Below are 23,660 nucleotides of genomic sequence, written 5' to 3'. Positions count from 1 at the left end.
ATGCAAGGCTGTCATCACAGGTCGTGTGCAGTCCACACCAAGGCAGGTGACCAGTTGACAGGGACTCTGGGGAAGGACAGACTGAAATCTAGCACGGATGAGGAAGACATCAAACTTGGAACCTAAGAAAGTTGTTAGTGGCACAGGCAGTAGGAACTCATGGAAAAGGAAACAAGCAAAAACCTGATCCTGGCAAACAGTCCAGACACGAGGAGGTGAGCGGGTGCCCAGCACACACCCTGGCAGGTGTGTAGTTTCCTGGCCCCAGAGGCTCCACACCTGAACAACCCCCTCTGTCTCCACCTGCTCCTCGGACCGCCCCCCCACCTCCACCCAGCAGAACCGTGGGCCGCTGTGGCTGTTCCGGGGCGGCGGCTCCAGCAGTGGCAAAGGGGGCTTGGCACCTGTGGCTGCTCCCAGTCCAGCTGCTGTGTCCCCGTTTGCTGCCAGGACAAGCCCGGATGTAGTGGCCAGTCCGGTATTCAGCCAGCTTCTTCCACTTGCAGCGGCTCATGAGGCCCCTGGTCTTGTCACTCCCCTGAACACTTCTTGCCCTGCACACCTCCTTCCTTCACTGTCCTGTGTCCAGCACAGGAAACACCATTCACATGAGTGGCAATGGCTCTGTCCCTGTCCCTCCTAGACATCAATACTCAGAAGAAGGCCATGTTCTAACAGTCTCTAAAAAGCAAGTGGCCACTGCATGTCTTTCTGACCCTTCTAAGGGCCACTAGCTGCCACGTGCAGGCGCTGACCTCCACGTGAGGGGTCTACCGACGGCCGGTCGAGAACATCCCTCCCGGCTCCTCCATGAGGAAAGACGCTGCTCGGATCACGTCCACGCGTCCTTCCCCGACAAAGCCCAGCCCCGCAGCACCCCCTGCGTGATAGCAGGGGTCTACACTTGTCTGCTAAAGTACGACAAAATGCTTTTTCAATAAAACTATCTTTGTCACTGCAAAACAATTTAAGTCACAGAGTAGCTCACTGCCGCCTCTGCAGCAAGGGCTGATGAATAAGGAGCCTGGGTCGGAATGCGCTCCTGGCAGCCCACGCCTGTCTCCTGGGCACTGACCCCATTTACGTCCAGCTGTCCCGGCTGCCTCCACCCATGACTGTCCTCCACTGATGTTCTGGCAAGGGGACCTTATGAGGCACAACCGGCCTGCAGGTCAGGATGTGGGGCTTGCGTCCTGTGTCTGCGACCGCCCGGCAGTGGGGGTTTCCCTTCAGGGCAGTAAACTTACTGCGGGGGGGCAGCAGCCTCTCCGCGCTCCTTCCCTCCCATCTCACAGGGGCTGGGAAGCATTGTCTTGACTCCCTTGCACGAGGTTCCAGCTGCAACAGGCTCAGCTGCCCTGCACTGCCTTCTCATGTGATTTGGAAAGAAAAATAAGGCAGAAGCAGGTAAGGGCATCTTGGACCTTAGTGCTGCACCATTAACTGCATCCCATTGTCCAGCCATGGGCGTCATGCTTGTCCAGGATGCTCAGCCTGGAGCCCACGTCTCTGCCCCTTTCAGTGGTTCTGGAACCACCTGGCTCACTGTGTTCAGTCCCACTGTGGCCAAAGACATACATTCCTAATCTCCAGAACTGGTGACTATGTTGGCTCACGTGGCAAGAAATTTCAGCCTGCTGACCAGCTGACCTTGGATGGGGAGATTCTGGCCAGAATTGACTGGCTAGCTTTCACAGCTGACTGGACACGGCAAAAGACGGGATTAGGGAACGCAAAAACGAGTCCATGGGAAAACACCCAAGCTAAAGCACAGAAAGAAATAAGAATGGGAACAAATCAATGGGTGCAAAAGGTGTGTCAGACAGAAACAAAAGTATAACTGGCAACTCAGAGGGAAAGGAGAAAGAAATGGGCAAGTGCAATACTGAAAGGACGGGGTTATGTGGGGTCTAGAACTGAGCAGAGACGCCAACCCACAGCTTCAGGAGGCTCAGTAACGCCCAAGAAGAACACATCTTTAAAACCCTAGCTACATAATGACCACCTTCTGAAAAACAAAGGGTTTTTTTAAATTTTAAGAGCATAACAAATGGCACATAACTCCCAAAGAAGGAACAGTAATATGTAGAGCTGACTCTGCAGGAAAAACTACGGGAGCCAGAAGGCAGTGGAACGCCGTCTCTAAAGGAATGAAAGACGAAAATGGTTAGTGAACAATTCTGTGTTGAAAATTCCATTTTCAAAAAAAAAATTTTTCAAAAACGACGATTACATAAAGACATCTTCAGGAAGACAAAACTAAAATGCTTCGCAAGCAGACTCACACGTCCAGAAATACTGAAAGAAGTTCTTCAGGCTGAAGGGAAGTGGTCTCATAAAAAACAGACATTTCCAGGAAGACCACTACGAAGTGTGAGTCTGCAGGTAAATACAAAAGAGTAACGACCACGTATGGGCTGAGTCGTGCCCCCCCCCCCACATTTACAGGTTGAAGCCCTAATGCGGCATTCGGAAAGACGGCCCTTAAGGGGAAATTAAGGTTAAATGAGGTAATAGGGTGGGTCCTAACTCTATAGGACTAGTGTCCCGAGAAGAAGAGGAAGAGACGCCAGACAACTGAGCCTGCCCCGCAGTGTCCCCTCACACAAGGGGGGCCTGTGACAGCACAGAGCGAAGGCGGCGAGCTGCAAGCCAGAAAGCGGGGTCTCGCCCAGAATCGTCCTTGAGCTTGGACCGCCAGCCTCCAGAACTTTAGGAAGATAAATGCCTGTTGTTAAGACACCTGGGCTGTGGTGCCTTGGCATTCCAGCCAAAGCAGGCTCGTACAATGACCATTCAAAGTAACAGCTTAAAAGTACAGCTTCTGGGGTTTGCAATACGTGGACAAGGGAAACACGTGAGGGCAAGTCAGCAGCAGGGCGGACGGAGCCGACCTCTTGTGCTTTTCTTGGTTTCTTTATGAAGGAGTAAAGTCATAATTTTTAATGTGGACTATAATCTGTCAAGAAATTCCTGGAAGGTAAGATATGGATAAACACAAAATAAAATCCAAAATAATCTATAAATAAAGTATTGCAATAAGCAAGTAAATATAGCAAGATCACTGGATAACCAATCAATATAAAATTAATTTTCCATATATGCTAAGAACAGCAATTAGAAATTTAAGTTAAATTTTAAAATACATAGTTATTTATATTAAAATCTAAAAATCATTTCTAATTCATCCCCCAAAATCATTCACCTAGCAATATAAATTGTATAAAGTAATACACAACCTCTAAAATGAAAATCACAAAACATTATTGAAAGATATTGAAGAGGATTTTAAAAATGGAAAGCTATCTCCTATTCCCAGATTTCATGGCTCAATGTTGCCAAGATGTCAGTTTTCCAAACATTTATTATTGCAGTCAATTAAAATCCCAGCAGATTTTTTTTTCACTTACTAACTTATCTTGACTAGAAGTGTAATAGTGAGCATTTTCCCCGTGTTCCCAGTCTTAGGGAGAAAGCCTTTTGTTTTACCCCTGAGTATGATGTTTGCTGTAATGTTTTCTTAGAAAAACATTGGGATACAATGCACCATGGGTCTCTCATTTCTGTGCGTCTCAAGAATAGAGATACAGCTGTGTTTAGCTCCGCATGATTTTTCCATGAGTGTTTGCATAGCAAACAGCCTTGGGAGATAGCACTGTCTCCCTCTGAAGCAAAGGGTGGGCATGTTTACTGCCTATTATAAAAGGCTCAGATTCTCAAAGCTCAGGGCTCCTACCCTGTAAGGTACCTCCATGTACACAGGTGTCACATGGGTCGCCCTGTGGGAACTGGAATTCAAGGAGCTGGCGTTAAAGGTTGGTCCTTGTCTGCTGGTTCTGCGGTGAGTGACAAGCAGTGCTTTGTCTCTGACCCAAGGGTCTCGTGTCTTTTACCAGGACCTGTGAAACCGAGGCAGTATAGCTTGCAGTTTGCAATTGAAAAAATACCTCAGTCACTTCACAGTTCTGGACATTTGCTCTATCAAGTTAAGGAAGCTCCCTTCTTCTAGTTTTCTGAGAGATTTTGGTAAAAATCATGAACAGGTACTGGCTTCTGCCTAATGCTTGTTCTGAGCGTGTGATGTGATCACGCGGCTTCTCTCCTCTATTCCACTCGCATAGTTAATTACATGGACTCCTTTCCGAATGGTACACAGACCTTGAATTCCCGGGGGAAAGCCTCATGAGAATTTTAAAACTGTGTGTGTATTACTTTGATTTAAAACATTAAAAGTAACTCTTAGATAGTAAACACTAAAATCAGTGCAAAAGAGCAATTGGAATTTAACGGTCTTCTCAATAAGTGGAAATGAATTGGCCTCAGGGTGTTGGGACTAAACCCAGCTCGTTTGCTTTGTGCCACGTGCCTCTCCTCGCGTGAGCAGCTGCCGAGACGTTAACGCCTGGGGACGTTCCTTAGACGCTGCTGGGGTACAGGCCTGGGCCACCCTACGGAAGGTCACTTGTGATGGGCGCAAAAGCTGGGTGACCGCTTCCTTGGGAGGCCAGGGACACACTGAGCAAACAGAAGCCGAGCTCCTAGCTTTAGGGACCGAAAAAGGGGAAGACACCAAATTTAGAAACCTAGGAAAGCCGATGCCACCTGAGTCAGTGAGGGGACGAGAAGAAACAAACACACCACAAGCAGGAACCAGGAAGTGGCCTGCGCCCAGCATCTCACCTGACCCTGGCAGGGGTATAAAGGCCCCTGGCCCTGGAGGCGCCACACCTGAACACCTCCCCTCTCTCTCCACCTGCTCCTCTGACCTCCTCCACTCTCCACCCACCAGAACCATGAGCTGCTGTGGCTGTTCCGGGGGCTGTGGCTCCAGCTGCTGTGTGCCCGTGTGCCGCTGTGTGCCCGCCTGCTCCTGCTCCAGCTGTGGCAAGGGGGGCTGTGGCTCCTGCGGGGGCTGCAAGGGGGGCTGTGGCTCCTGCGGGGGCTGCAAGGGGGGCTGTGGCTCCTGCGGGGGCTGCAAGGGGGGCTGTGGCTCCTGCTCCAGCTGTGGCAAGGGGGGCTGTGGCTCCTGTGGGGGCTGCAAGGGGGGCTGTGGCTCCTGTGGGGGCTGCAAGGGGGGCTGTGGCTCCTGTGGGGGCTGCAAGGGGGGCTGTGGCTCCAGCTGCTGTGTGCCTGTGTGCTGCTGTGTGCCCACCTGCTCCTGCTCTAGCTGTGGCAAGGGGGGCTGTGGCTCCTGTGGCTGCTCCCAGTCCAGCTGCTGTGTCCCCGTTTGCTGCCAGTCCAGCTGCTGCAGACCCTGCTGCTCCCAGTCCAGCTGCTGTGTCCCCGTTTGCTGCCAGTCCAGCTGCTGCAGACCCTGCTGCTCCCAGTCCAGCTGCTGTGTCCCCGTTTGCTGTCAGCGCAAGATCTGAGAATCTGAAATCAGATCAATTCACGCTCCCTGGCCATGCATCTTGTCATGCCCCATACCCCCAGTGCACAGGTCTATGCCCATCCCCTCCAGGAGTCATGGAGTCTGAATCTTCAGGACCAGAGTTCCCGCTCCACACTTCATGATGGAGAAAGGGGTCCCCCTCATGTGCTTTGAGCCATCCAGGGATTCACTACTACACACAATTCAGAGGAATCTTCGTCCTTGGCAGCCGAACTTTACCATCTGTAGGCTCTTCACATACTGAACCCCAGAAGGCCCACCCCTCATGCTCCGAATGGGGCACAGAGCTGTGCTACCATTTCCTCCTCCCGGTTCCTTCCTGCTCAGTCCTCATTCTCACATAACCTCAGGGCTGGCGCTGATTCCCCAGAACCTGGGGGGCCACATCCATCACACGCCCCTTGCCTCTCCCCTGACACCAGCTAATTCTGACTCTCGCTCTAGCAAATTCCACTCTGAACTTTGTGAGGCCTCTAAATAAACAAAGTCTCGACAAGCCGTGTCTCACTGTGATTCCTTCCTCACCGCTTTCCTCGCTAGAAACGTTCCTGAACGTCTGGTGCACCTTTCGTGGCAGCAGAAGCCATGGTGTGCCGGCAGTATTTACTAACGATTAGCACGTGCTGACCTCTGTGCTCTGTGCCTTGAGTTCTCAGTATTTATCTAGAGGAAAAGATACTGGATGTTCACAGATTTCGTGGACAAGTTTGGTTAACACAAAATTATTCATTAGAGGATAAAATTAGCAACCACCTAAAATTGAATGACTGCGAATGACATGACATGATATATTCTTTGGGGGGCAGGGGGAAGCAGGCAGTACAAATGCCTGTGGGATTTTTATAACCTGGGGATGTGGCTTTGTTGTTGTGTCACAGAAAAACGTCAGGACGCAAAACATTACAGAGCATGTGGTCACAACCGTGTCTGTGCAAGAGATGGACGAGGTGAGGATTCTCTAATATTTGTATTTTTAATTTTAAAAATTAATACTTTTTTTAAATATGCAGATTTGGGACACTGTGAGCGTTCTTTATCCTGAAATGAGTGGTGATTACACAGGTACAAAAGTTCAGTGAGTCGTAAACTTCTAAGATAGGTAGACTTTCCCAACTCAAATCAAAAGCAAAACACAAAAATGAAAATAAACTATGTGCATGCTCTTAAGTCATACATGAAGAAACAGGTTACACTGAGTCCACTGCCTGGTTATACCAGAAACAGAACCAGCAAAGAGAATGTCCCTATGTCTAGCTTTCCAATTATGCTGCTGCTACAGGAATTATTGGTGATGTCAACGCCAGAGAAGAGCTGCAACGCTTTTCCTGAGAAGCCTGAAACCTCTTGTGAGATCCGACCCTGTCTCCCACAGACTCCAAGTTAGGGAAATCTCTGGAGGCACCGTAGGGGCCCAAGCCAAACACCTGGCAGGAAAGGGAAAAAAAAAGACTGTACAGCCAATTACCAAAAGTGGATGGGTGTCAAGGTGGGTTCTGCAGGCAGGACTGGTGTGTGCCAGGGGCAAGGGTGATACCCCTCTGGACCCAGGAACAGCGACCCAGCACCACTCACTGGCGACCACCATCAACCAAGGCAGTATGTGGCAGACTTACCTACTGAGGAGAGAAGAGTCTTTCAACAAACGGCCCTGGGACAAGTGGATATCCACATGCCAAAGCATGAAGCTGGGCCCTCACTTCACACGCTATGCAAAAATAGCTAAAAATAGATCCAAGACCTAAATTTAAGAGCTAAAACTATGAAAGTCTTAGAAGAAAATGTAGGTTTAAGTCTTCGTGACCTTGGATTTGGCAAAGCATTCTTAGAAATGACACCAAAAGCACAAGCAACAAAAGAAAGTGGGTAAATTGGACCTCTGCAAAATTAAAGATGCTTGTGCTTCAAAGGATGCCACTGTGAAAGTGAAGCGCGAGCACAGAATGGTGGGAAATGTTTGCAAATCTGACAGTGGGCTTTTATCTGATGTCCACAAACTCACCTGACTGACTATGATTACCAGTGATTTCCTCCCAGGAAATTAGAAATAGAGGGAAATTTCCTCAACTTGATAAAAAAATATCTACAAAAGACCTACAGCTGACATCATACATTATGATAAGAAATGCCGAGCTTTCCCACTACGATCAGAGACGAGGCGGAGACGGGCCCTCTCACCATTGCTTTCCACAACACACTGGAAGTCCTAGCTAATGCAATAAGACAAGAAAAAGAAATCAAAGGTATACAGATTGGGAAGGAAGAAATAAAATGATCTTTGTTCACAGATGGTGTGATCACCCATGTAGAAAATCCAAAATCACCAACAACAGCCCAGAAAGACCCCCTGGAAGGAGCAAGCAGTCACGTCAGGGCCACAGTGAGCGAGGTTGACGTAATAAGTCAGCCACCTGCCTTCACACCAGCAAGTGAAACACAATGACACTTAGCTTTGCACCCGAAAAAGTGAACCACTCACATACAAATCTAACGAAATATGTACAAGGTTTATATGAGGAAAACTACAAAACTCTGATGAATGAAACCAGAGAACCAAATCAATGGAGAGAGAGCCCAACCATTTTGGAGAAGAAAGAACAAAGGCAAAGCGGGGAGAATTACAGCTCAGTGGTAGAGGGTGTGCTTAGCACACACGTGGTCCTGGGTTCAATCCCCAGGACCTCCGTTAAATAAATAATAAACCAAATTCCCTCCCCCCCAAAAAAATTTTTTAAGTTTATACTATATATAGCACAGGGAATTATATTCAATATCTTGTAGTAACCTATAAAGAAAAGGAATATGAAAAGGAATATATGTATGTATATATATGACTGAACTGTTATGCTATACACCAGAAATTGACACAAAAGTGTAAATCAACTACACTTCAATTTTAAAAAATTTGATAAGCTGTACTTCATTAAAATTAAAAATACCTACTTTGCAAAAAAAAAAATGTTAAGAGAATGAAAAACAAGCCTGGGGAAAAAGTTAAAAACTTTCCAAAAGACATATCAGATACAGGACTAGTATCAAAAATATACAAAGAATCCTTAAAACTCGACAATACAGAAACAAACAACTCAATTTAAAAGTGGGCAAAGGATCTGGGAGTACACATCACCAAAGAGAATGCTCAGATGGCCCATAAGCACACAAAAAGATGCGCCACATCACATGTCCTTCGAGAACTGCAAATTAGAATGACATGAGATACCACTACACACACCCTGGTGTGAGTGCAAAATGGTGCAGCCACTTTGGAAGATAGTTCGGCAGTTTCCTACAAAACTAAATATGCTCTTCCCTTGTGATTCAGTAATCACACTCCTTGGTACCCAAGTGAGTGAAAAACATGTCCACAGAAAAACCTGCACATAGATGTTCATAGCAGTATTATTCACAACCATCAAAAACTGGAAGCCACGAAGATGCTCTTCAGTTGGCAAGTGGCTGAATAGACCATGGTTCATCCAGACAACAAAATATTATTCCGTGCTTTAAAAAAAAAAAAAAAAAGAGCATCAAGCCATGAAAAGACATGGAGGAAACGTGAAAGCATGTTACTAAGCGAAAGAAGCCTGTCTGGAAAGTTGACAGACTGTGTGATTCCACCCGCATGGCATTCTGGAAAAGGCAAAGCTACGGGGACGATGGAAAGATGAGGGGTGGGGGTGGGCGTGCAAGGAGGTGAGAGGAGTAAATGGAGCACAGAGAATGTTTAGGGCGGTGAGACTATTATTCTGTAAGATACATAATGGCGGATAAATGGGATTAAACTTTTTTCAGAACCCACAGAATGTAAAGCACACAGTGACCTCTGAAGTAAACCATGGACTTTGGTTAAACAGTAATACATCAATATTGGCTCCTCTGTTGTAACACACGTACCACGTTAATGCAAAATGTTAGAAATATGGGAAGCCATGCGGGTGAGGGCAAAGGGCGTACATGGGAATACTCTGACCTTCTCACTCCATTTTTTTCTGTAAACCTAAAACCATTTTTAAAAATAATACAGTCTATTGAATGTTTTTAAGCCTGTGTGTGCGCCTGCATTTGACTCCCCTTGGCTACTCCTCCTTTTTATTGTTGCCTAACTGTCATTCATCTCCACTACAAACTCCTTTTTATTGGGAGCTGGTGCCCAGTCTCCCCATTCCTCCAAATTCATCACCTCTTAAGTGTGATGTGAGCTCTCCTGCTGCCCCACGGTGTCAACTCCACCTGCTAGGCTATCTGTACTGGCTGCACTCTCACAAGATGTAGAAGGCACCGTGGCTCTGGCCCTGTGGACCATCGCACAACACAAGACCCCCATCAGGACATTAGGTGGAATCCACTCTGCTCCCACGTATTTCAATGTTCTTCCAGAAGTCAGAGGACTCATTCCACCTTTTTCTTGGCTCCCTGGGGACAAAGAGTGAGGAAAGCTTGACTCTCACTCTGCTCTCTGTCTCTCTGTGGTCCAAGTCCTTCTCCAGACCCACCACATCCTGATCCTTCCTCAGGCGGTCTCTAACTCTTTCCCGAGTTCTCATCAATCCCAGAGTTTCAAGGAAAGCCTGAAACTTCATCCATGACACCCATCCATGACATCCCTACCTGCTGCCCTTGAAAGACACATGGGTAGGAATCAAAGTTGGCAGTAGAGGGGAGATGCTGCATAGTCACCTGTCATCTTCCAAGAATCCCCTCCAAATTTTACTTCTGAATATCAATGCAAATTTTCTAAATAGTAATCAATAGACTCCAACAGTGTATCAAGATAAACATACACTATGACCAAGCTGGGTTTTTTCAAGCATGTGAGGATGGTTCAATATCAGAAACTCTAGTCAAACTGACAGCTGTAGAGGTGACCATCTGACCGTGTGTTAGGAAGCCCTGAGATAAGATGCTGCAGACTGGTGCGTTAACTTCACCGTGTAATCAAGGGAAAGGCTAACTTCACGAGTAGAAAGGTGCATCTCTGCCAAGGTCATCGTATACTTTGCTAATTTGGAGGATCCCCTGTCAGGACAAGACTCAGAGGTGGAGACTGAAAGAAACATGGAAGAAAAGGAGGAGACTTCTCATGCAAAAGGGAGGAGGTCCAGCCAAAAAGGCAGTGGGTTGGGGGCTGAGGAGGAAGGCGTCCAGTGGGACCCGGTGCCCAAGAGGATTCAGAAGCAGCAACACCTGGAATGCAAGCTTAAGTTTTCCTTTTCAGTAAAGTAATCCTCTTATCCCCTCTGCCAGGCTTAGAACCATCCCTTCAACGAAGTGGCCTGAATCAAAAATGGCTTGGTGATCAGAGTGGAACCTGGTTTCTTCCACAGAGCAAGGCCGAGGAGGGAGGTGGACCAGCAGCTGGAAGCAGCAGCCTCAGGAGGAGGGGGTGGTCTGAGTGGAGAAGGGGAAAAAAGCAGGAACCAGAGGCATTCGTCAGGATTTAAGAACTACTCAAGGATGGGGGGGTTCCTTCTGAACACCAGGATAGGGACTAGATCCTCCTTATTTGGGTACTAAAGAAAAGGAGATCCCCAAAAAGCTGACAAAGGCCTGGGTGAAGTGAGGCAACCTGAACACAGACACACGTACTCCTTCAGAGGGAAGTCAACCACAGTGCCATCTCCAGCGGACAGGATTGTGGGTAATCTGCTTTCTTCTCTAGTTTCTTATTGTCTCCAGTAGACACCATGGATGACTTTTAAACTGTACACATGTAAGGTTAACACTGTCATGGAGAAGCCAGCACAGCAAAGGGAAGAGCACCTGGGTGGACTCTGTCATCCAGAGGTCCCCTGAGGTCAGCAGAGAAGCCACGTGACCAGCACCTGGGAGGAAGCACCGGGAGCCTGGAGCTGAGGTCCTGGTTACGGGGCCAAAACAAAGGGGAAGAGGACAAATAGGAAATACAGAAAGTGGATGCTCACTGAGCCAGGGGGAAGGCACAAGCATAGGGAAAAAGCAGGGCTTAGACAAACAGTATCAACAGTCACAAGGAAGTGACCCTGCGCCCAGCATCTCACCTGACCCTGGCAGGGGTATAAAGGCCCCTGGCCCTGGAGGCGCCACACCTGAACACCTCCCCTCTCTCTCCACCTGCTCCTCTGACCTCCTCCACTCTCCACCCACCTGAACCATGAGCTGCTGTGGCTGTTCCGAGGGCTGTGGCTCCAGCTGCTGTGTGCCCGTGTGCCGCTGTGTGCCCGCCTGCTTCTGCTCCAGCTGTGGCAAGGGGGGCTGTGGCTCCAGCTGCTGTGTGCCTGTGTGCTGCTGTGTGCCCACCTGCTCCTGCTCTAGCTGTGGCAAAGGGGGCTGTGGCTCCTGCGGGGGCTGCAAGGGGGGCTGTGGCTCCTGCTCCAGCTGTGGCAAAGGGGGCTGTGGCTCCTGTTCCAGCTGTGGCAAAGGGGGCTGTGGCTCCTGCGGGGGCTGCAAGGGGGGCTGTGGCTCCTGTTCCAGCTGTGGCAAAGGGGGCTGTGGCTCCTGTTCCAGCTGTGGCAAAGGGGGCTGTGGCTCCTGCGGGGGCTGCAAGGGGGGCTGTGGCTCCTGTTCCAGCTGTGGCAAAGGGGGCTGTGGCTCCTGCTCTAGCTGTGGCAAAGGGGGCTGTGGCTCCTGCGGGGGCTGCAAGGGGGGCTGTGGCTCCTGCTCCAGCTGTGGCAAAGGGGGCTGTGGCTCCTGTTCCAGCTGTGGCAAAGGGGGCTGTGGCTCCTGCGGGGGCTGCAAGGGGGGCTGTGGCTCCTGTTCCAGCTGTGGCAAGGGGGGCTGCAGCTCCTGCGGGGGCTGCAAGGGGGGCTGTGGCTCCTGCTCCAGCTGTGGCAAGGGGGGCTGTGGCTCCAGCTGCTGTGTGCCTGTGTGCTGCTGTGTGCCCACCTGCTCCTGCTCCAGCTGTGGCAAGGGGGGCTGTGGCTCCTGTGGCTGCTCCCAGTCCAGCTGCTGTGTCCCCGTTTGCTGCCAGTCCAGCTGCTGCAGACCCTGCTGCTCCCAGTCCAGCTGCTGTGTCCCCGTTTGCTGCCAGCACAAGATCTGATTATCAGTTTTTGCAGGGACTCTTACTGAAGCCAGTGCCATCCCTGGTCAGGGGTCATGGGCTCCAGCACAGCCATCATCTGCCTACTCCCGGCCCCCTCTGAGCCGGACTCTCCTTCCCTACCCAACTTCCCTGTTTTGAATCCTCCTCTCTTGCCAAGTACAATTTTTCCTATTTGACCTTTTGCTAAGAAATGCTTCAGGCACTTGTGTCCAAGAATGACTTCCAGAGTCCCCTTCTCGGCATCTGGAGACCTTCCTGAATCACCTGCAGCAAAGGCCTGTCCCAAGCCCTTCCCATCTGGCACCTGCTCCAGCAAGGACTTCTGAGCAGACAGCACACGTTCCCTCAACTCTGCTCCTTCTTGGTCACTAGTTGCTCAGATCTCTCTGTCCTTTAAGCATCTAATAAAGCCACTCACCCAGAACCCTATTTCTGTGTTGGTACATTTGTCTGTCTCTAGTCCTCTGGTGGGGTGGGAGGGGGTGCACATCGGAATATCACCTGTGGCTACACTCATCCCTGGACCTGCTCACAGCCCACCTGTCCAAGCTTCCCAGAGTGTCCCCAGAGAGTGCTGGCCTGCTCCCCATCCCCCAAGTACTTTGTGTGTGTTTTCTACAGCCAACTATCTGAGCAGCTTTGAGCAAATCACTTTTCCTCCTAGAACCTCAATGTCCACATCTGTGAAATGGGCGGTTAATAGCACCTTCCCTATAAATGGTAAAGCAGCTGTGTGAGGTGGGACGTGGTGAGATGCGGGTCTGGGTAATTTCTGCACACACTCCTGGCTCAGTGATGAGCTGAGCATTGTCTTTACTGAAGCAGCCAGACCAAAGTATAGAATATACTTTTAAATGTTAATGGACATTCTAATACTGAAAAATGCACTATGTGGAAATGCCTAAAATTCATGACTCATGCGACAAATTTAACAACAAAAAATAAGTTCAGAGAACTCAAAGATACATAAATAGGAAATATGCTAACTGAAACACAGAAAGAAAAAATGTTGAAAATAAAAATAGCATGGAGCATGAGAAATGCAAAACATAGTTTAAAACACACTTCTGAACTCCCAGAGAGGGAAGGGAGGAATAGTGGAGCAAGGGCTATGTTGAAGACATAGTATAATGGTATATTTTTCCAGAATTCATGAAAACCATGAGCCTACAGATCCAAGAGGCTCAGCAAACTCACAGCAGAGTAAATAAATAGAAAGTCACACAGAGGCTAACCTCAGGGCACCTGTCAAGCACGAAAGACCAATTTTTAAAAGTTGTAAAAGCAACAGGAGGACAAGGACACATTATCTCTGAAGGAGCAATTGTAAGAATGACAGTGGACTTTTTAACAGAAATGATGGACTCCAGAAGAAAATGGAAAGTCATTTTTCAGGGCTGAAAGGGAAAAACTGCCAGCGTGGAATTTTATGCCTAATGAAAATCACCTTCAAAATGTAAGTGGAATACAGCTGTTTTCAGCTGAAAGATCTCCGCCACAAGAAACACTGAAGGAAGCTCTTTGAGCTGGAGGAAAGTAGCTGTACGGGAGTGAACCTCAGGAGTGAGTAAAGCACGATGGAGAGGCTAAATAGGCTGGTAAGAACAAAAGAAAATTAACTGCCTAAAACAGTACATTAATGTCCAGTAAGATCGTTAACATTCACAGAAGTAAAATATAAGCAAACACATGGAATTAAACACATGGAATTAAAAGGTGAGGTTCTCTCCTTGTTCAGGAAGTCATGAGACTTCAAGAAAGTAAAATGTAATCTCTAGGATAGCCATTAAGAAATGATATATGAATATATAGCTCAAAAGCCAATAGAAGAGATAAGCTGAATAGAAAATATTTGATGAATCTGAAAGAAGACAGAAAAGGAGGAATAAAGGAAGAAGAGATGAGAGAAATACAAAATAAAAACAGCCATTTAAGCCCAACAAGGTTGGCAACCACAGGAGATGCAAGTACTCTGAACAGTCCAATAAAAGGCAACTGTCAGGCGGGGACATTAAAAGGACACTTGACCACACACTACTTACAAAAGATACGCTTTAAACATCAGGACCCAGAAAGGTAGAAAGTGAAAAGATGGGAAAGATATATCCTATAAACACTAATTTTATTTTCTAAAAAAGCTAGTGTGGCTATATTAATATCAGGTAATACAGACTTCAAGACGAAACTGTTATCAGAGACAACAAAGAACAGTGGACGATGCTGAAAGTGCCATGCAATCAAGAGGAAAATGACCCTCAGTCTCTATGCACCAAATAACAAAGCTTCCAAACGTATAAAGCAGATGTTGCCAAAACCAAGAGAAGTGGTACACAAATTCACAAACAGAATTGAGAACTTTAATAACTCTCTCTCAGTAACTGATATAACAAGGAGATAAAAAGTCAGCAAAGATACAGGCGACCTGAACAGCATAAGGAGCCAACTTGCCTAATTGATGTATATTGAAATCATACAGAGTATGTCCTTTCACAGAGAGGAGTCAAACTCGGACTCAGTAAGAGAAAGATAGCTCACTGTAATCCCCAAATGTATGAAAATTAAGTCAGAGACTTCAATATAACCCATAGGTCTAAGAAATCCCAGTGGAAATTGAGATATATTTTGGACTGCCTTACAATGTAAATATGACATCAAGTCTGCTGGCTTCGGCTACATTGTGCTTAGAGAAAAGGCTACAGCTCAAAACACATGTATTAGAAAAGGAGAGTAGGTGAAAATCAGCTGTCTAAACTTCCATCTCAAGGAGCTGGAAAAAGAAAAGCAAACTGAATTCAAATAAAGGAGAAGAAAGGAAATATAAAAGTGGGAGCAGAAATCAACGAATGGAATCAGATGTAAAACAGAAAATTAACATCGTCAAGTCGTTTGCTCTTCATAAAGATTAATAAAATGTACAAACCACTAGCAACGCTGATCCAGAAAACAGAGGAAAAGATAAATCTCAACTAAAAGAAATACAAAGGGGACACTATGACATACTCTGCACACAATAAAAACATATCTAGGTGTGAGGACAAATCTACACGAATAACTTCAAGTTTTAGATGAAATATGTGAATTCCTTGAAAAACACAAGTTCATCGCAACTGACACGAGAAGAAACAGAAAGTGTGAAGCGTCCTTTATCTGTTAAAGACATTGAGTCTGTAACTGAAAACTTCCCCACAAAGAAAGCAGAGGGCCGACGTCTCCAAGAGTGAACACTTTCAGGCACTTCAGGGAGCGGTAGTGCCAATGGTGGGAGAAGGAAGAGCAGACACCCAAAGCTGCCCACATCCTAACCCTTAGAACCAGTGAATAAAGGAGGCTTTAAGACGTGGCTTGGTCAAGGACCTTGAAACGAGGAGACTGTCCTGGGCTGTCAAGGCAGGCCCCCTGTCGTCACAATCATCCTTATTACGTGGGAGGCAGGAGGGTCCAAATCAGAGAAGGAGACGTGACGAGACGCTGAGGAAACGCTGAGCGTGGCGTGATGTGTCTGGAGATGGAGGAAGGGGCCGTGACCCCGGAATGCAGCTGGCGTATACAATCTGCTCGAGGCCAGGAACGGGTCCTCCCCAGCGCCTCCAGAGGAAACCCCGCTCGGCTGTGAACACGGCCTGATTTCGGGCTGTAAGACCTATTGTGTCCTTAGGAACTACCAGGTAACAAATGTGTGTTGTTTTAAGCCACTGAATTTGTGGTCACTCTTTTTCACTTGGGCAGAGGGCTAGATTTGGTCCATGGGCACTAGTTTGTTTACTCCTAACACAGATTTTGTTTCTTCAGTGGTGAAGATTTCTCCCATTCGTAGATTGCCTTTTTTGGGGGTGGGGGAGCAGGTAATTAGGTTTACTGATTTAATAGCGGTCCTGGGGATTGAACCCAGGGCCTCGTGCATGCTAAGCACGCGCTCCACCACTGAGCTCTACCCTCCCCACCCCTGTGGTCACGTTTAACAGCAACAATGAGAAACCGACACACAAATCTTTCACAAACTCCTTCGGAGATGAGAGAAGAGGTAAGGCTTCCCAACTTACTTCATGAGGCCATCGCGCACTTGGATAAAACAAGAGAACACGACATGCCGAAACGTCTCGCGAACATAGGCAAACGTCCAACAAGACTCAGTTATAGGAAAGGGTTATTATGTCACAACCAGCAATGACAGATTGACTTGACATCCCAAGTTTGATCAACTCAGCTCATCACACGTACCGAACAACGGAGAAGCCGCACAGGATCAGCCCAGTAGGCGCGGAGAAAGTATGTTGCAAAGTCCAACGCTGGGCAGAGGGCGCCTCTCAGCGGCAGGCGCGGGTCCTGCGTTCCGTCTCCGGTACCTCCGTTTAAAATTTTTTAGGAAATAAATAAATCTAACTACCCCCGAGGGGGGAAAAACACACACACACACACACACACACACACACACACACACACACACATACACGTTTAAAAAAATCAACACCTATTCATGATTTAAAAAAAAAAAAATAAACTCCGCAGAAACCAGGAACAGAAGGAAATACAGTTAACAGCCTCCTGTGAGGAGATTTCCGACGGCCAGCAGTGAGCGGTGGGCGGGGCGGCGGGTGGGCGGGGCGGAGGTGGGCGGGGCAGCAGTGGGCGGGGCGGGGCGGGGACTAAGTGGCCCCTCACTGTGCTCCCTGTTACTGGACCTGAGTTGAGTACCTGGTTGGAGGCTGAGTGGCAAGAAGGAGGATTTAAAGAAGCCCTCGAGTGCCGCCTGACTGTTGCTGGCTCTCCTGTGGCATCAGGACCAGGAGCGCCCCGAGGCCCCCCGCAGAGAAAGCACACCCACAGCCTGTCCCGACAGCCACGAGCAGGACCATCCCCAAGGCCACTGACCCTGCGGAGAGGACCAAGATGCAGACCTGGAGAGCAGCGGAGGAGGGAACCAGCCACCTGGGCCGACGGACTGAGCAGTGGTGGTGGTCCGGATGCCCAGGGGCTGGCAAAGGTCGTACTCCCCCGCGGGCGGTGGCACCGCCAGGCATCTCCCACAATCCACTCTGCAGGCGCTGTCGGGTTTCTGTCTGAGCAACAGCAGTGTGGCCAACCCAGGAGACATCCCTGAGGCTAGTAGAATCCCATGGACAGTGTGGGGAGAGCTGTCCCAAGCCTGAGGGCTGTGGCTGCTCTGGACTGGCCACCCTGGGGACAGACAAACAGCCCGAGGAAGAGCCCGTCACTGGGAACAACCAACCCTCGCCCTCATGGGTTGTCTAGATCTGCCCCCACAAGGAACAGTCCACCACCTTCCCGTTAGCACCCAGAGGTCCTCTGTCCCAGGAGGCTGTGATGCACAGGAATGTTTACAGTGGCTTCATTTGTCATCTCCAAAAACTGAAAAGGGGGGGGGGGGTGTATAGCTCAGGTGGTAGAGCGTGTGCTTAGCTTGCATAAGGTCCCAGGTTCAATTCCCAGTACCTCCATTAAAAATAAACAAGAACCTAATTACCTCCCCCAACAAAAAAAAAAAATTTTTTTTTAATGTGAAATTGTAAAAAAAAAAAAAAAAAGTGCTTAAAAAAAACTGAAAACAACCCAAATGTTCTTCAGCAAGAGTAAACTTTGGTTTAAACATGCCATTGAGTACTTCGCAGCAGCACAGAGGGATGACCTGCTGTTATCTGGAACAGTCCGAAGGAGCTGCCTGGGCACGTGAGACTCGGAAGCTCGCCTCCTCCATGACTCCATCCCCACCACGCTCTCAAAAGACAAAGGTCCTGGTGATGGAGACAGGCCAGCGGGAGGGGCATCACCATGAAGGAATAGCTCCAGGGAGAGTCTTGGGGTGGTAGCGCTTTTCTGTGTCCTAAGTATGATGACAATACACGAATCTGTACATGTGTTAAAAGGCACAGAACTACACATGGGTTAGAATTCAAAAGAGTCCATTTTGCCAAGGATATTGAGAAATTTGAACCCTAAGGAACTGCTGTTGGGAATACAAAACGATGCAGTGCTGTGACAGTTTGGTGGTTCTTCAAAAGTTAAACACAAGTTAAAATTGTCATATGATCCAGCAATTCCACTTCTGGGTGTCTCCCCTAAATAACTCAAAGTACGGTTTCAAATAATTGCACACCCGTGTTCCTAGCAGCATTATTCGCAGTAGCTGAAAGCAATAACCCAGGCGTCTGACTGGTGATTGGATACACAACGCGGTCCATCCATACAATGGGCTATTATTCAATCATAAGAAAGAATGAAATTCTGACATGTGCTACCACGTGGATGAATCTTGAAAACATTGCGTTAAGTGCAATAAGCCAGGCAAAAAAAGAACAAATCCTGTCGGATCGCACTCATATAAGGTCCCTAGAGGGGTCAATTCCATTGAGACAGAAAGTAGGTTGGGGGGCCAGGGCCTGGGGGAGGGGGGAGGGACTGAGTGCTCAATGGGACAGAGAGTCAGCTTGGGAAGATGGAAAGTTCTGGACGTGGATGGTGTCATGGTTGCACAACAGTGTGAATGTGCTTAGGGCTGCACTTAAAAATGGCTAGGATGGTAAGTTTTACGTTATATAGATTTTACACAATAGAAAATCAACAAAAGTCAATTTTACTACATAATAATCATAAAAATTAAATAAAACGATGCAAAAAAGAAAAGCGAAAAACAGAACGTGCATAAGAATCTCCTGGTGTTGTTAAAACACAGATTGCAGCTCAGCAGGCTTGGGGTGGGAGCTGAGAGTCTGCACCTGTAACCCGCTCGCAGGCAACGCTGACACAGCTGGCCGGGGTCTCAAGGCGCCAGGAGATAGCTACTATAACGTCCCTCGTGGCACTGCCACGCGCAGGAAAACAAGCTAAACGGCAGCAGAGGAGATCTGTTCATGCCACGGAAACCTGTACAGCAGCCCCAGTGCATAAACTAGGCTCACCTGCATCAGCAAGGATGAGCGGACTGAGATGTGAAAAAAAAAAAAAAAGCAAATTGAAGGAGAACCGCTCCTATGATACTCATATGAATATTTTAAAGCGCACGAGACAATACCACGTGGCATACACAGACTCTCACACACACAGCCAGCCGTGAAGACGGCCGCCACCTTCCGAAGAGGCTGCCTCCGAACAGGGAGGCAGGGGAGGCACCGGGAGCACTGCCCCCATCTGTACTGTTGTTTTCTAACCTGAAGCAAAATGAGAAAGTGCTGACAGGTCTGGCTGTAAGGAGCCAGGGGTCTGTTCTGTCATTCTCTGTGTTTATTTGTCCATTTTTTAAATGTCATAAGATACTCAGGAAGGAAATAATCCGAAATGTGGTATTAAAAGCATATAGAAGGAAGCTACTCACTGCTGGTTTTAATAGCTTAGATACGGAAATAATCTAATATATAAAAATGGAGAATTGGTTCACGTATCACCATACGTCCACAAAACACCACCCACACAGACATTTATCACCAGGTTGTGGGAAACAGGAATGAGAATGAGCCTCAGAAGTACCTCCTGGAGTGAGAGGAGTCAGACACAAAGGAATCCACACAGCACGTTCCCGCATCTGTGAAGTTCAAGAACAGGCAACAGCACTGATGGTGATAGCTCAGAGGTGAGGGGGATCTGCCTGCAAGGGTTGTGAGGGAACTTTCTAGAGAACTTGTTATGGGCGGTGACAGTTGTCAAAATCCACCGCTTGAACACGTGGCTGAATGTGCATTCTATCAACTATGCCTTGACTGAAAAAAGAATCAGGTTGCGAAAAACGTAACGCCATGGGTACATGTTTACTGTATGCCATTATGTGGAACACAGAATTGAGCATCAACAAAAATAAGTGAACCCTGCTAATCCTTTTGCCCAGAAAGAAGCATTAAGAAATGTCCCGGTGGGAACAGTACTCAGCCATAAAAAAGAATGAAATAATGCCCTTTGCAGCAACATGGGTGGACCTGGAGATCATCATTCTAAGTGAAGTAAGCCAGAAAGAGAAAGAAAAGAAAAACATATGATACCACTCATATGTGGAATCTTTAAAAAATGACACAAATGAACTTATTTACAAAACAGAGATAGGCTCACAAACAGAAAATAAACTTACGGCGACCAGCCGGGAAGGGGGTGGGAAGGGATAAATTGGGAATTTGAAATTTGCAGATACTGGGGGGGAGGGCATAGCTCAAATGGTAGAGTTCATGCTCAGCATACACAGGGTCTTGGGTTCAATCCCCAGTACCGCTTCTAAAAATAAATAAACCTAGTTACCTCCCCCTTAAAAAATATAAAACTAAAAACAAATAAATAAATAAAATTTTAAAATAAATTTGCAGAAACTACTACATATAAAATAAACAAGGTCCTACTGTATATATAGCTCACGAAACTGTATTAAATATCTTATAATATCCTACGATGAAAAATAATGTGAAAACATGTATATACGTATAACTGAATCACTATGTAGTACATCAGAAATTACCACAACGTTGTAAATTAACTTCAACGGAAAAAGAAAGAAAAGAACGCATGTGGCCGGCAGGGGGCGCGCACGGACCTCCCGGGCAGCCGCACTCCGACCTGGCCGCTGTAGGCGCGGGTCCTGCCGAGGGCTGCGGGCAGCGATCGCGAAGGTCCGGCGGGGCCCGACCCCACGCGCGGCCGCGGTGCCTCCCGGTCCCTGCGCGGGGCCCTGCTCCACCGCGGAGACCCCGAGGCGGCATCCGCACGCGCGGGCCTGGCGCCCTCGAGCACCTACCAGGCTTGGAGCTGGCCCCGCCCCGCACGGCCTCCCCAGCCTGAGGCTGGGCCCCCGGGGAGCCGTCACCGCCGCGTGGTGTCCCTTCCACGCGCAGCCCGCTCCCTAAGCCGCCCGTGCCCCTGGGAGGTGGGGACGCCGTGCTGAGTTGGCGGGGTCTGGGGCTGCAAGGAACCCAGGGCCAGAGTTGGTCGCCTTGGAAGTCACTGTCCTCTCCAGAGGGAGTACCACGCTCCCCTCCGCCCCATCCTTGCAGAACCCCAGGCTTTAAATGCATATTTGCAGGAGAAGTGACTCTTAGAGTAATAAAATAATCATGGCCCAAATTCCGCTGCCCAGGCACAGTGGGGCGGGGGGTGGGGCGTGCTGCACGCCACCCCCACTCTCCCAGAAGAGGCACAAGGACACCAACCCCTCCCCTCAGCTTACTGTCCCTGCTCAGGCCTGGAGCTGGGAGTTGCCCGGGGGGCCACATGCAGGCACTGACCACATCTGGGCTGAGCAGAAGAGCCCACTTGGGCGGTCTGTCTTCCTTCTCTCTACTGGGCTCATCCTGGGCCTGGCAGGGGGGCAAACTGAGATGAGCATCCTCCCGGCCCAGGAGACAGTGCCTGCATCCTCCCACTCCTATGGGTCCCAGGCCCTTTGGGGGTCTGTCCTTGCTTCCCCAAGGGCCTCAAGTATCTGCTCCCGCCACCAGGACCGCAGCGAGGCTCCACCTGAATCCTCCTCACCCTCCCAGGACCCACTTTTCAGACATGGAGTGAGCCCCACCACAACACACACTCCATCACTGACCTGACCTGGCCATGTATCAGGGCTGGGCATCTCCCCGAGCTCAGGGACCACCTCTATCCAGGCCCTCTCTCCTCAGCAGGCCTTTCCTCCTTTGAGGCCCAGCCTGGGGTAGGAAAGAGGAAGGACCGGAACCCAGCCTCAGACACAAATAACCCCTAGGTTACCAGTGCTTTCTTCCGGGACAGCCCCACTCCCCACCCTCCTCCACCCCAGTAATATTTGTTATCCTAGATGCTGGCTCTGAGCCAGGAACACACTCTTTCCCCCTGCAAGACACACACACACACACACCAGATACAACTACTTGGGCACTCCTCAAGCTAGCAAGGGAGTGGGCCAAGCACTTAGTAAGCACCTACTGCGTGCAAAGTTCTTGGGCAGGAGGTCAGGAGAACCAAGCACGGGAAGTCAGAGGGCCCTCCAGACCCCTGCCTAACATCCACCTGCTGCCTGCTGCCCTCTCCCACTACAACTCTGAGTTCTGGGGTCCTGAGTGCCCACCTAGCCCAGGAGGGTACAGGACACAGCTCCCTGCAATAGGATCCTTCATTCAAACTGCTATGGCCTCCCAGATCCCACCCTACATGGGAAGGGGCTGCACTTCCTGGGGGCCAAAGCCTCCCTCAGAGCACAGGTTGGCCCTGGGAGCCCTGTGATGGCTGGGGGCTCCAGGCTGGAGGAGAAACGGCCCTCACTCTCCACCAGGCAGCCTAGGGTGGGGGGAGTGGTTTTAGGAATGTCTAGGCTGTCTGGTCACACCTCCCCCCAAAATAATTACCTTCAAAGGCTCTTAGGGCTCCTTGGCTCCCTCGGCAGGGGTCTTTGTCTCCTTTCTCAGAGTTAAGTCCCCAGTGCCCGGCACAGGTTCTCAGTAAACACCTGGCGTGAGGGTGGACCCCAGACAGGGTGTCCTGTCACACCTCTCCCGGCTCCCCCTTAGTGACTCCAGCACCCTGACCTCCTGGTGGAGGGACAAGACTTGTCCTGCCCAAGGTGGTCCCTTCTGCACCAGGGCGCTGCCTTGGCTTCCAGTCATGGCTTGCATGTCCCATCCTGGGGTGGCCTCTGGGACGCTCACCCGCTCCAGTGTGCTTCCACCGGACGCTTGCCCAAGGTGTAATTACCTATGTTTGCTCCCGCACTGGAGAGCCAGCGTCCAAGCAGCCGAGTGGTTGTGTTTCAACAGCGGTCAGCTGGGGGCGGTCCCTCAACTGCCTTTATGGGGTTAGGGGTCGCATGATCAGGATGGGTCACCTTGAGCGCTGCTTAGGGGCGGCTTTTCACCGGACGCGACAAAGGCTGGGGGTCATGGGTGGGGCTGGGGGACACCGCTGCACAGGGGACTCCCTCCTCCAGACTTCCTGAGATGTGTGACCTGAGGCAAACCATCTCTCCTCTGAGCTTTTAATTTCCTTCCAAGTAAAGTGCAGACCTAGGTTCCCACCTCCAGGGATCGTGGAGAGGGTAAGCTTAGATGCCGCAGGTAAAGCGCGGCGCAGAGCCGGGCTCGCGGTGCGCGCTCGCGCCGGGCCCCCGGCTAGCGAAGGCTCTCCCGGAGGCAGGCCCCGCACGAACAAAGGCTGTGGGGCGCAAGAGGGGACGCCAACTCCGGCCAGGCCGGCGGGGAGAGGACCTTCGCGCTCGGGACCGGGTCAGGCGGACCCTCTGCGGGTGTGTGTGCAGCGAAGCTGAGGGAAGAGTCCCTGTGTGGGGCCGAGCGCTGGGGC

At 49.5% G+C, this 23,660-nt stretch overlaps 1 long non-coding RNA gene across 1 annotated transcript in view; it reads right to left on the bottom strand.

Moving 5' to 3' along the window:
- The window catches only part of LOC116152049 (uncharacterized), a 96,153-nt gene extending 74,136 nt beyond the window's left edge, over window positions 1–22,017 (bottom strand). Inside the window, exon 1 of the long non-coding RNA XR_010383226.1 lies at window positions 21,934–22,017. This is a non-coding gene — a long non-coding RNA (uncharacterized LOC116152049). The remainder of the gene's footprint in view (window positions 1–21,933) is intronic.
- Between the last annotated feature and the right edge of the window lie 1,643 nt (window positions 22,018–23,660).

This window comes from Camelus dromedarius, chromosome 12, assembly GCF_036321535.1.
Source record: "Camelus dromedarius isolate mCamDro1 chromosome 12, mCamDro1.pat, whole genome shotgun sequence".
Lineage (NCBI taxonomy): Eukaryota > Metazoa > Chordata > Mammalia > Artiodactyla > Camelidae > Camelus > Camelus dromedarius.
This window is presented reverse-complemented; position numbering and strand designations above follow the sequence as displayed.